The sequence below is a fragment of the Eurypyga helias genome, unplaced genomic scaffold (genome assembly GCF_000690775.1).
Source record: "Eurypyga helias isolate BGI_N326 unplaced genomic scaffold, ASM69077v1 scaffold9130, whole genome shotgun sequence".
NCBI classification, from domain to species: Eukaryota; Metazoa; Chordata; class Aves; order Eurypygiformes; family Eurypygidae; genus Eurypyga; species Eurypyga helias.
Genome location: NW_010227675.1, coordinates 6,269 through 6,695, shown reverse-complemented (window position 1 = coordinate 6,695; position 427 = coordinate 6,269). Strand labels below are relative to the sequence as shown.

Below are 427 nucleotides of genomic sequence, written 5' to 3'. Positions count from 1 at the left end.
CCTGTAAGGAAAGCCCTTCTGTCAACTTTCCCCCTTCAGCCCCAGCCTAGATGCTTAAAGAGATTCACGGGAGGATGTTTTAACCTTACCCACTGCAACGTAGTAGGCTGCAAAACCAGTGAAACGCTCCTCATTGGAAAAGTCTGATTGGAAGCTCATAGTGAGGGTGTTATAAGGGACATGAAACTCCTCCACGATAGAGGAGCCAGGGGCACGAGGTTTCTTCTGCCCACAAAGCACACCTTCAAGATGGCCACCAGACAGGATCTGCAGAAGAACGCGGAGAGGTCTCATCTCAGTACTGGAATGTGTGTAGCTACCAACACTCGGGTCTTTCAGCTTATAGGTGGCTAACCAAAAGGCTCCTAAGGCACACACATTTCTCATGGCATTCCGGTAGATCTCCCAGGGCACAGGTATGTCACAT

The 427-nt window shown here is 49.9% G+C and overlaps 1 protein-coding gene across 1 annotated transcript in view; it reads right to left on the bottom strand.

The window, feature by feature from the left end:
• The window catches only part of C1S (complement component 1, s subcomponent), a 7,371-nt gene that overhangs the window by 5,062 nt on the left and 1,882 nt on the right, over nucleotides 1–427 (bottom strand). The gene's annotated exons all lie outside the window — the stretch shown is intronic.